Source organism: Argopecten irradians, chromosome 9, assembly GCF_041381155.1.
Source record: "Argopecten irradians isolate NY chromosome 9, Ai_NY, whole genome shotgun sequence".
Classification (NCBI taxonomy): domain Eukaryota; kingdom Metazoa; phylum Mollusca; class Bivalvia; order Pectinida; family Pectinidae; genus Argopecten; species Argopecten irradians.
In genome coordinates this window covers 19,876,860-19,889,929 of record NC_091142.1, presented here as the reverse complement: position 1 = coordinate 19,889,929, position 13,070 = coordinate 19,876,860, and positions in this window count along the sequence as shown.

The following is a 13,070-nucleotide window of genomic DNA, read 5'->3' as shown; positions in this document are numbered from 1 at the left end:
GCGTTTTAAAGGAAAATGTCAAAAACGATTAAACGTGTGTGTTTTTGCAAAGTTGAATCCGGTCACGCGAGGTCTCCTTGTACCTGGTATATTATAGTAAACATAATGACATGGTTATTAGGCGACAACAATATGTTACGAACCCTGTGATATAGTTGACTGAACAAAATTTGGTTGCTATAGCTGCTTTGCATTTAGCAGAAGTCATGAATATATACTTTTCTCTCATATATAGAGGTGTTCATAATATACGGTTAATGTGGTACAGTGCATTCATGCCGCCCGAGGCTGAATTACATGGCTACCCAAGCAATAGAACTTCGTGAGGCGTAAAAAATCACTCTTTCCTCGGTAGATTTTAACGTTATTTTCAGAAAATATATGGTTTTACTATAAAGAATATAAACAAAAGGTTTGTGTTAAAACTTTCAAAAAAAAGTCATCATGCTTTGTTCGTCGTCGTGCACCGTGCCCCGTGCCCCGTGCGTAAACCTTTGCATTTAAAACGCTACTCCTCCTTAACCCTCGAGTTGATTACTTCAATATTTGGTTTGAAACATCTTTGGGGGAAGGACAATCATATTTTATATAAATGAGTAAGATATGATCCCTAGGGGCAGAGGGGCGGGGCCTCAAAAGGGGATATTTCTTAATTTAAGCTTTAAAATCCTACTCCTTCATTCTTTGATGGATTTCATCGATATTTGGTGTGCAACATCATTGGGGAAAAACAATATTTTTTTCATATAAATGAGCCGGGTCTGTCCCCTAATTTTAGCTTTAAAATCCTACGCCTCATTCATCCTTGGATGGATGGCAACCAATTTGGTTTGAAACATTGTTGGGAAAGGGCAATCATATTTTATATAAATGAACCTGCTCTGACCCCTAGGGGCTGAGGGATTGGGCCCAAAAAGGGGGATTTTTCTTATTTTTAGATTTAAATGTCTACTCCTCCTTCATCCTTGGATGGATTTCATCCATATTTGGTGTGAAACATCATTGGGGAAATACAATGATATTTAATATATAATAGAGTTAGGTTCAACACCTTGGGACAGAGGGTCAGGGCTCCAAAAGGGGAAATTTTCATACTTTTAGCTTTAAAATCCTACTCGTCTTTCATCCTTGTGTGGATTTCGTCCATAATTAGTGTGAAACATCATTGGCAAAGGACAATCATATTTTATATAAAAGAGTAAGGTCCGACGCCCGGGGACAGAGGGGCAGGACCCCAAAAGGGGAAATGTTCTTAATTTTAGATTTCAAATCCTACTCTTCCTTCATCCATGGATGGATGGCAACCAAATTTGGTTTGAAACATTGTTGGAACGGGAAATCATATTTTGTATAAATGAGCCTGCTCCGACCCCTAGGGGCTGCGGGGTTAGGCCCCAAAAGGGGGAATTTTCTTAATTTGGCTATTTAAAGTCCTACCTCTCTTTAACTCTTGTGTGAATTTCGTCCATATTTGGTGTGAAACATTAGAAAAGGTCAATCATATTTTATATAACTGAGCCTGGTCCGACCCCTAAGGGCTAAGAGATGGGACTGCAAAAGGGGAAATTTTCCTAATTTTAGCTTTAAAATCCTACTCCTCCTTCATACTTAGATGGATTTCATCCATATTTGGTGTAAAAGACAACCATATTTTATATAAAGGTTTTCCAAGATGGCCGCTGGCCCACTTCCTGTTTTAAAGTTTCGGTCTACGATCTCAATGAAAAGTGTTCTATAGGGTTTTTAAGAGATGGTGAACAAAATGCAAACATTTTCGTAAAGCCTATGGTATTCCAAGATGGCCGCTGGCCTACTTCCTGTTTTCAGGTTTCAGTCTCCGATCTCAATGAAAATTGGTCTTTAGGGATTTTAATGGATGGCGAACAACATGCAAACATTTTCGTAAAGATTTTGGTATTTCAAGATGGCCGCTGGCCCACGACCTATTTTTATGTTTCGGTCCCCGATCTCAATGAAAATTGGTCTATAGGAGTTTTAAGGGATGGCGAACTACATGCAAACATTTTCGTTAATATTTTAGTATTTCAAGATGGCCGCTGGCCCACTCCCTGTTTTCAGGTTTCAGTCTCCGATCTAAATGAAAATTGGTCTATAGGAATTTTATGGGATGGCGAACTACATGCAAACATTTTCGCTACGATTTTGGTATTCCAAGATTGCAGCCGGGCCAACATCCTGTTTTTATATTTCTGTCTCTGATTTAAATCAAAATTAGTATAAAGGAGTATTTAGGGATGCTGATCAATATGATAAAAAAATTGAGAGATTATCGCTAGGCCAACTTCCTGTTCGTTCAATTCATTGATATAAAAGTACCTCAAAATTTCTTCCAAGATGTTCATACAGTGTGCAACTGCAATCTTGATTTGTTGCAGGTAGGGATTGGGAGGGAGAGGGAGAGGGTCGTTTGGGGGATTATGTAATGGTGTCCATTACAATGAGTACTTGTTTTAGCTTTAAAATCCTACTCCTCCTTAACCCTGGAGTGGATTGTTTTACATATTTTGTGTAAAACATAGGGGAAGGACTGTACTATATTATATAAACGAGTATATAAATCCGACCCCTTGGGACAGAGGAGCCGGAAAGGACAGTCATATTTAATATAAAAGAGTTAGGTCCGACCCATGGGGACAGAGGGGCGGGGCTCAGAAGGGGGAACTTTAAGTGAGGACAATCATATTTTATAAAGGACCGAGGTAAGACCCATGTGGATAGAACGGCGGGGGTCCAAATGGGAGCTTTGCTGAAATTTGGCTTTAAAATATTACTCCTCCTTAATCCTTGAATGGGTCACAACCATATATGGATGAAGGGCTACCAAGTTTGTTCAACAAATGACATTAACCTATTTCAGAAACTTACATATTCAACTAATGAGTTCCTTGTATTGTTTATATTAATCGTTAACCAATACTTTATACTGTGACTTTGTTATTTTGTGCCATGAGTCAGATGACCGTTAAGGCCCATGGGCCTCTTGTTTCTTATTGTCACATTGCCAACTCTGAATTTCATTCCCTAGATATATTCTAGGGTGCTACCGATTCCATTCTAATTTCCTACTTGTTGATGGCGATTCTGATACATTTTTTTCTCACACGCTTTCGGTTAGCCATTTTATTTACTTTTAGTGCGTAACAATGCGCATGCGCGAAATTTCGACAACACAATGCATCGCAGCTTCATTTTCATACAATCCTGTCAGCCTGACGATCATAATAAATCAAGGATTTCCTTCGATTTTTTATTCAAGACACATTTGTTCAATCTCATACCCATTAAGAAATTTAATTGAGGAGTTTTTAATATGTTTTTTTTCACCTTTTCTTCCGTTTATAAATTTTACAAAAAAAATATTTGGTTGGGTGAAACCTACCTTTAAGTTTGTATAATAACCCTTTATGTCATACTATCGGATGCTTCAGGTATAACACAAATTATGATATCTTTTTCATCGTCTTATTTTTTTGCAATGATATATAAAGAAAGTAACTGGTTTACGGTTGAGTCTCCTTACGAAATCCTGACTGGTTTTGAAATATTATATGATGTTTACTAAAGTGATTAAAGACATACATGTACTTAATGACAATTATTCTAATATTTTATAAAATAAGATGTAATTACATTTGGACGTTAATTTGTTAGATTTTCCATTCCCTTTTACCTTAAAGTTTATATATAGCATTAACATTATAATTCAATTCAATTCAAAACATTTTATTGTATATATAAACTAAACACAATGTGATTGGGTAACAGGCAGTGCCTATATCAACCCTTTCCCTCTTCCAGTAATGTACATGTTATAACTACAAATTAAACATCAAATTACAAATCAAAACATTAGAATATTTCAAGTAAGGTGTGATTTTAACTAGAATAAATGATTTATGAGGGAGGGGTCAATTATACCATAGTTTAATGTAGGAAAAACACATTTATGAATATTATTTGGTTATTATTTCATAGGAAATTAGTTAAACCGGGTTAGAATTTTTAGCCGGAGACAGCATTTTATCGTCATATCCACATTGGTTCTGTCCAACCCCCAGGGGATTTAGGGGCGGGGCAAAAATGGATCACAAAGGCTAAAATTTCAAAATTCTTCTGAATTCACAGGTTTGATGGAACCAAATACTCTTCATAGAATAAAAATTGAATTTAAAATCACTGATACTGACTGACTGCTAGTTTGGTTTTGTTCTTTAACGTTGGCAAAGCAAATTGGAATTTTAAGGTTTGATAACATAATACACTAACTATCAAAATGAAAAACAAAAATTAAAAATTCTAATATGAAGGTTCAACTTTAAAGTTTATTCTAATTCGTAAATACTTTTTACAGATTTGATCCAACTTTGCAATGCTCTTTCTTTTGCAGCACTCAGGTGACCGTCAAGGCCTCATGGACCTCTTGTCTTATTATATATTTGCTGTAAAACCAAAAACATAAATGAGTAAATAAAATAAACAGAGGGATAATTGAAAATAACTGAATAATTAATTCATAAAAAAATAAGAAAAAAAAAGAAATAAAAAAATAAAAAAATAATAATAATAGAGAGAAAAAGGTTTTATTGTAGATGGTTCAGACCCTCTCTGGTGCAGGTAACATGCTCTAGACTATGTATATTATAACAGAAAAAATGTTTTATGTGCAATGTATCTTGTATACATCACAAATAAAACTCAACATAAAAGACATCATCAAAACATAATCATAAATTTACCATACAAAACAGGCGCACAGTGTTATTCAGGTATTCATTTACAAACATAAAAGGAAAGCACTCTGATATGGATAATTCATAAATTACTTAAATTAAAGCAAATGGCCCCATTTTGTCAGAAAAAAAATTGCTCAGTTTGTTACTTTTTTGTAATATATTTTCTAATCTGATGACTTCTGTAAAGGGCAATATACATAACTGAAAGAGAGAAAGTATGTTTTAACATTTGACTGTATAAATATGGTATTTTTTCAGTACCAAACATAACATGAGATCCACTTAAAATTAATTTTCAATTACATTATTTTCACAGTACCATGCATTAAATTCCTGTATAAGTTAATTAGAGAAATAACAGTTGAAGAGGATGTGTTTCAATAATTCTTCTTCTCAACTACAGAATAAGCATATGTTATTGTCTCAACTTTATTTTAAAAAGAAATGATTTTGTTGGTAGTATTCTATGGTGAATCTTATACTGGAAAGCTTGTAACTTTGTTTCTTGTGTGTATTGAAATATATATATATATATATGTATCCATGTTTAAGGTATCCAATAAATTTAATTTTATTTTCCACTTTTCTTTACTCTTCATTGGTTTTATAAATATATATTTTATAAATTTACTAAAGACAATCTCTTCAATACTTAAAATTCATTTTGGGACTCCTTTGTCTATCAAATCATTACGCCGTCATCTCAACTAATTAGAAGTAACGTCACAAACAGCGACGCCTTTTTTTTCCTTTATGGGCTGATAAAGTAAACTTTTAAGCCAATGAAAATGCTCGTAACAAGCAAAATTGAATTATTGCTAACTATAGGAGGTAATACTGGTTTCATTCTATTTGCACCGGCTGCTGCTGCTATTTTGTAGTCTATATTTAATAATGATTTTGGCAAACCTGTAATAATACCTTGAAACTGAAAGTCTGAAAGTTTTCCATTTTCATATGCATCATTAACAGATTTACAAAGCAGTGATGTTGTCCTTCCATTTTTTATATAAAATTCTACCCCTTCATCATAATCTTTATTTTTACTTATAATTGATTCCCAGGCTTCATTTTGAAGACTTTGATTTATCAAGTCATATCTAGCCCTCTTGAGCGCTCGCACCTGTGAGGTGGGCTCTGGGTTCTTTCCCCTGGCCGAGACAAAACGAAGTCAATAAAACTTAATGTGGTAGTTTTAAAACTCCTGCTTCAACTTGCCAAGTTTTTATTACCAAATGCAATGCAGAACAGAGGTTTAACCAATACATAAATACATAATACAATTATCATTGTTATATGTCAAGATTAAACAAATTAAACAAATTGACTAATATATGAGTATGCTATACTACTGCAGATTGATGAGAATTTTCCTTTTTTCTGTTGCCTGGGTCAAATATTTCCCCAGAATATTTAAGCTCTTTTCACTTATAGAAGGGAATAACAAAATATATTTTATCTTCTTCATTATTTTTGTCACAAACAGTATAAAGTCTATCTCCTCTTGGAACGGCGCTATAACGGTCTGATTCAATATGCAGAGAGTGAGCTTGCATGCGATAAGTTTTGTTTGTGTGATTAATTTAACGTCGTATTAACAGAAACGGTCAAGTAAGGACGGCCTCCCATGTATGCAGTGTGTAGCGTTTGTGAAGTACGAAGTGCTTATTTTGGGAGACTACGTTATGTTCGTGTGGGGTCTTCTTGTGCATTGGAACTGTTGCCCTTTTTATAGTACGATATCACTGAAGTATGCCGCCGAAGACATTAAACAAGTTGACAGGTTTGCCCGTTGTCAAAATAATGTGACCGGGTGGTGTGTTTTGCGTGGTGTCTTCGGTGGCATGCGGTGATATAGCACACCGCAGTCTTCCAAACCACGCACCACGCACTTCATAACACTACACGCCACATACATGGGAGGCCATCCGTACATGACTATGGCTGTTAATATGATTTTATTTAATCAAAATAACAAACAAAACCCCGTATACATTGGAAACCGTCCTTTAATTACCCTGACTGTTAATTAATGAACCGAACTGGGGACAGAACCCTTAGCGTACTTCACATGGACGAGTGCTCAACAAAAGGCCAAAAGTAAGGCGGTGTCAAAGGAGACAGTTAGGGAGAAGAGTAAAGAAAAGATCCTTTATTAATTCGCCTTTTATGATCGTGCAATAGGGGCAACAGATACAATTAGAACGCCCTACATGCAGGGAAAGATTTCATAAGCCGATTGAGGACGCTTTTGTAAAAGCCCGATTAAGGACTTGTGTCATTTTTATTGTGTAGTTATGTATGATAATTATGAAAGGAAAATGCTCCTCTTCCTAACAATTGAAACCGTTTTTGTGAGGACTTAATTGCGATATGAATTTTAGCAGCTAAAACTAGATAAGTGTAGATTTTTTTTATTTTTGCGAACTTTCCACCCTTTTCGTCTAAAGTACATGAAGAGTACAGTTTTACCGATTTTTTTTATCCATAGACCCCTAAATTGTCTAAAACTTCTCAAGCACCGAATTGATATAAACTGTAACTAATTATCAGATCACTGTGCTCATTTGCGTTCAGCTAGAGGGACGAATGGTTGTCAGAATAATATGCCCGGGTGGGGTGTGTTTCTTAGTGACTTCAGCGGCGGCATACATCAGTGATATAGCACTAAAACGGCAAGTGTTCCACTATACAAGAAGACACCACACGAATATGACACGGTCTCCCAAACCAAGCACTTCATACACACAGACACCACATACACGGAAGACCATCCTTAAAGATGTTCCACCGCCGATAGAGCATAAACGATTCTGCATACATGGGAGGCCGTCCGTACATGACCCTGACTGTTAATAGGAGGTTAAGATAGTCAATCAATCAAACAAACAAACGATACCTATCCTTTAAACTTTAATTTGTGTATAATAATCTAAATGCAAAAATATAATTAACACAAAAATAATGTAAACTAACTTGTTTTGCTTTTGGTGGATGCGCAATCAAAACTTCATTCCATATAGGGCATAGTGTCATTGACTTTTTCGGAACACAAGTAACTTTTTCTAATATTTTCATCTTGAAGTAAAAAAGAAGCTGAAACTTTTAAATGGTGGATAATGGTGTAAAGTAAGCATTTTTGTAACTAGCAAAACTATTAAATCGTCTGATCCTGTGTGTGATAGAGAAAAAATGTCATTCGTCAGCGGTGTGACATTTTCAAGTGACCCTGGCTGTAAATATACAATAAACCAAACCAAATGTACAGTGATACACTGTTTCTCACATAGCTGGCCATGTAAGATAGAGTTGTCCCATGAAAGACAGCTATGTAAGATTATAAGACTCTTTCATATGAGGATATGAAGGATAGGGATATTCTACCCGAGGGTCACAAAATGTAGTAAAACCCGAGGCTTGCCGAGGGTTTTGCAACATTTTGTGATCCCGAGGGTAAATACATGTACATATACATGTAAACAAATGGTTTACATCATGTAAAATGCCATATAATAAAACAGATATCGACCGGTTTTCAAGTGGATACGGTAATTTATCAACCCTCGAAAGTGATATAACCCACGGCCTTCGGCCTCGGGTAATATCACTTCCTCGAGTTGATAAATCACCATATCCACCTGAAAACAGGTCGATATTTGTATAATATCAAGGGATTTCTTCAAATTTGTTTTCATCTAATAATGCATTAAAACAAGAACTTTTACCGATCGGTACATAAATTATGTGTTTTGTCTAAAGTCTAATCTGTAAAGAATCATAATGCTTGTCCGTGCCGTTGAATTATTTGTATAGCTTAAATCCGTATGGTTTCCGATAAATTACTGACGAAAATGTAATTTTCGCCCAGTAACAACGCATATAACCTTAAAATGTTGACTCATTTTAAAACACATCTTATAGCAAGCTGAAAAGAAGCTATTTCGTTTCAGAATAAAACGTATATGTAAGACAAAATCTATAACACTAAATTACAGTTGGTGTGATTTTACGAGCAGTACCGCGGGGAATAGAGTTTGCTATCGCGTTCCTGTCATGACAGCGACTAGTTTTCCGAATTACTCAGAATAATCTCTCACCGCTACAAATCTTGTCATTGTTTCGAAAACTGAAACAGACTCATGATTACATCTGGGAAAGGGCTATAAAAAATTCGTCGTTCGTGTGTGATAACGCCATGTTAATAAACAAAGATATGATGTGTTGAACTGACAAGGTCTCCAAGTGGTTATTAGCCAAATCTCTCCCTTGATGGACGGAGTGTAGAAGAAGGTGTCAAAACAGAACAGCGATGTATATCACGATTTTCATGATATTAAAAGTATCGGGACACTAAGTATTCCAATACATTGGTGGACTATACGCGCAGCAAATCCAAAGACGAATGATTTCCATATAAGTATAAAGCTGTCAACCTACTCTTACCTAAAGGTTCTTTAATCATCGCTGATCATAACAGGCAACACGGTCTTGTATATGACGAAATCACATACTTATTTTAGTCTCATACATGTACAACTTTGCAGAAATTTGAACGAGATTGGTGTTAGAAAATTCCAAAATCTACTATAAATTTTATATTTTTGCTGAGATTAAATCTTGAGCTTAAACATTTGCCTAGTAATAACATATTTTAGTCAATTAAGTGCAATAACTTATCAAGAGTTAATAGCATAAAGCTATGCTAGTTCGACCAGTCTCGGATTAATGCGTGCATACTGCCTTGCAGTATTCAATTTCAGCACTTTTAAATGAAACAATTCAAATGTGTTGTTGCAGCAACTTTCAATATCATACTGACATTTTTTTCCCCTTTTTTCTTTAGTTTTTAGCCCAAATTCAGTATGACGATCATTTGGATGCCATAATGACTGGTGACCAGAAGTATTTATAGAATATTTTGCCCAATTTCAATGTAAGATCATAGAATATCAATCTGATTAAAATACAGATCCTTATAACCACTCCGTTTAATACCAAATGCAGTGATATTAAGGATACGTATTTTTAATCAGATTGACTGAATATAAAGGTGGTGTTCAAGCTAATGTTAAAAATCCAATAGAAACTGTCCACAACCAAATTTTCTTGAAACTTTGGATATAGAAAGTACTATCATTTATCATTTACAAAATAACACTACTTTCTCCATTTGTGATGTCAAAAAGGGCCTGAATTCTTCGTATTCATTTTCATTAAAACTACTTGCAAAGACATTCCAAAGTAGGCAAGCCTTTGTTAAATATTCTGCATGTTTTATTCATAAATCATTTGAGTAGATCATATACTTTATATTTAAGTCATTTATTTTAGATTTTTAGGTCACCTGAGATGAAGTCTCTAGTAACCTATTCTAATCGCCTTTTGTTCGTAGTTTTCCGTCGTTCAATTTACATTTTCATCTCAAGCAATTTCAATAAAATGTTGCAAACCTTCTAAGGCATAAGGCCAATCAAAATTGTGAATAACATGGTCCCTACCTGGGGACTGTGGAAGGGGCCAAAGGGGTAAAATTTGACTAAATTGTCAAAAATCTTCTCCACACAGATGTGGTAGAATCAAATACTCTTCATAGATAGATAGGTCTAAAGGTCTTTTTTTCAAAAATTATGAAATGTATGACCCTGAGGTCTCACGTTTTCCCCTGGGCAGGAGTTGAAGTTTACTATAGTTTATATAGGGAAAATATATTCATGAGCATTTTATGCTCAATTTTCATAAGGAATGAGTCAAACATGTTTAGAATTATTAGGCTATGATACAATTTTAATATCATATTCATATTAGTCCTGGCCGACCCCGTGGGGGCAGAAGGACGGGGCTAAATGGGCAAATAGGCAAAACATTCAAATATCTTCTTAAATTCTGGAAATGGTAGAATCAAATACTTTATATAGATGGAAAGGCCTTAAGGTGTCTTTTTTATGAAAATTGTGAATTATATGACCCTAGGGTCTCGCGTTTCACCCTGGGTCAAGTTTACTTTAGTTTATTATGGACATTATTTGCTCAATTTTCATAGGAAATAAGTCAAACTTGATTAGGATTATTAACCAGAGATATAGTATTTTAAAATCCATATTGGTGCTCGCTGACCAGATGGGCGGGGCCAAACAGGGTCAAAATGACTTAAGATTACTAAAAATTCTTCTGAGTTCACAGGTTTGATGGAAGTAAATAATCTTCATAGATTGAAAATTCAAATTTATAAAATAACTGACCGACTTCAAGGGCCAGTTTATCAGTTATTATATATATGTCTTTGTTTTATTCTCAACGAACTCAGATGACCGTTAAGGTCCAAAGACCTATTGTTAGAAATACAAAATAGATGAAAAGCACATATAAATTAGTTAAAAATATGTACCTTGATCTTACATTGCAAAAATGTGAAAAAAATCGGAACGTCGGCGGATTTTTTTTAACTCACCTTCACAGTAATGTTTGGAATGGTTAATATCTATATCATTATCATTATTGTGTTGAGTCTTGAAACATTTGGTTTTCCTTAGAGATTCTTCAGATTACAGAATGTTCGCATTTAACTCTAGTTTTGTGTAAACATCATCATGACAAATGATTAAGTTACTTCGATTACACGGGTTTCCCTTACAATTTGTTTCAAGAGTCCCAGGGATTCCTAATTTCGATATCAGGGAGTTTCATTTTGAAAACTAATAAAACAATGAAATGTTTGTATCTGTGCCAATTGAATTTTTTTTTACTTATTTCTTGAATCACATGAACAATAGCATACATGTACAGACTAAAAACAGACTATTTTATTCCTGTTTTTTTTTCTCTCCAAGTGTTCTAAATACCATTGCCACTGATAGGAAGTCCATCTCTTGAAGAGGGGAACCAATGAGTTTATTTATCATCAGTCTGTTCAGTCTCGGGATTTATTCTGTTCCTGACTTTGGTTTTCGGTCACATTGGTGAGTGAAACCCCTCTGATATCGTGCAATGGACACTGGTATAACAAGGGCTATATATGTCAGCATACATGTAGTTCAAACGCAAAAGCTCAATGAACTCCTAAAACCCTAGAGCTTATATGTATGTGTGAGCTGTTATTGTTTTAATTGGTAAAAGTGAACACTACATCTGTTTTTTGTCAATATTGTTTACGAAGTGTTTACACAACCACAGGCTTTGTTCTATAACCATTTTTTCTCTCTATATATAATACTGTGTCAAGTTCTATAACTCGGCCTGCCATATAATACATTTTTGGTTTGTTTATTTTTACTTCCTATTAACAGCCAGGGTCATGTAAGGACGTGCCAGGTTTGTTGGTGGAGGAAAGCCGGAGTACCCGGAGAAAAACCACCGACTAGCGGTCAGTACCTGGCAACTGCCCCACATGGGATTCGAATCCGCATCCCAGAGGTGACTTGTAGTAATATGTCGGGGCATCTTAACCACTCGGCCACCGCGGCCCAATATAATACTACCCAATTTCAGGAAAAGTATTATTATTAACAAACTATTTGATTTGGGACATGGTACAATATATACCGTGCCGTATAAATATCACTAGGTATCCGTCGAAACAGTCCGATTTCAAGTGGTCGGGCACTGTGATACCCTCCAGTAAACACGCCAAAGCTCTAATGGGTAGCTCAAAAATCACTTCATCAGAATAAAAGCTTACCGGTATGATTGAAATTTCCGATTGAACAATTTGTATCTTTAGCCATCATTTTATTATGTGTATATAAATTTGGGTTTTTTTTTCGGTGTCGATTGGCTCTCTAAAATTAATTGACCTAGTATCTATTACAAAAAAAATATAACGAGGTTTCACGTATGTGTGTGTACATATACATGTAATAAAAGTAGTCGAAACCATAATTTCCTCTCGTATCGTTTTATTGGTCAAATATATACCATTCATAATTATTTTCTGTAACAATACGAGTCTATTATTTGTCTTGTTTTACTGTTAGACAACTTATGACCCAATGCTACGATTTCATATTAAAATTTTAACATTTTACCGCTCTCTTGTGAAATTTGAGAAAAGTTTGTCATTTTGCAACCTAAATAGAAGAAAGCTTAGTTAAAAAGATATTAAGGGATTTGTTTTGTCTTTTTCGGTACAATTTTACATAACATTAAGTGACTGTAAAACTGTTCTGTTTACATGTGCCATACTAAATGTTGTAATCATAGCCGTTTTGCACGCTGGTAAGTCAAAGACCCACTGAGAAAGGTAAGGAACTCCTCCGTGATGCAAAATCATTTCAAAGTTCAGCTTCGGTCTTAATTAAGAGTGAAGATGGCGCTATGAAA